The sequence below is a fragment of the Austrofundulus limnaeus genome, unplaced genomic scaffold (assembly GCF_001266775.1).
Source record: "Austrofundulus limnaeus strain Quisiro unplaced genomic scaffold, Austrofundulus_limnaeus-1.0 Scaffold3150, whole genome shotgun sequence".
Lineage (NCBI taxonomy): Eukaryota > Metazoa > Chordata > Actinopteri > Cyprinodontiformes > Rivulidae > Austrofundulus > Austrofundulus limnaeus.
Window position 1 is genome coordinate 3,036 of NW_013955552.1, and position 480 is coordinate 3,515.

At 38.3% G+C, this 480-nt stretch overlaps 1 protein-coding gene across 1 annotated transcript in view; it reads left to right on the forward strand.

Moving 5' to 3' along the window:
* LOC106511740 (Hermansky-Pudlak syndrome 3 protein) overlaps window positions 1–451 on the forward strand; it is a gene marked incomplete at its 5' end in the record, with an annotated part of 2,503 nt that extends 2,052 nt beyond the window's left edge. Inside the window, 1 exon segment of the mRNA XM_014000484.1 lies at window positions 199–451.
* Between the last annotated feature and the right edge of the window lie 29 nt (window positions 452–480).

Consider the following 480-nt stretch of genomic DNA (forward strand, 5'->3'; position numbering starts at 1 on the left):
CTGAGATACTATGTCATAATTTTGAGATAGTTAAGTCATAGTAATGAGATATTAAGTCATAATTATGAGACAGAAGTTTATTGATTTTTTCTTCAGAGTGGCGAATATGAGCTTCCATAGTTTATTGCAGACATATTTCTAAAAAAAAAAAGCTGAAGTGAAAAAGTTGATGTTTTTTCCTTGGACATTTTTTCACAGACCCCTCAACCAATCAGCACGTCTGGACAGTCAGCAGAGCCAATCACAGCCTGAGAGCAAACATGAGCCAACCAGAGCTGTGAAACCCTGATAGAGCTCAGCTTGAGTTGATGAAAGCTCAGCTGGTCAGATGTTTGAAGGCCCAGCTCCACCTGAGAGGGAATCTGCATGTTCAGCTAAAACTGAGGAGTAAAACATTATGAATGAATCAAGACTGCAGCCAAGATTAAAATAAAAGAAATCTGTGGAGGATTGGGAAAAAAGAAGAAGAAGAAGAAGAAG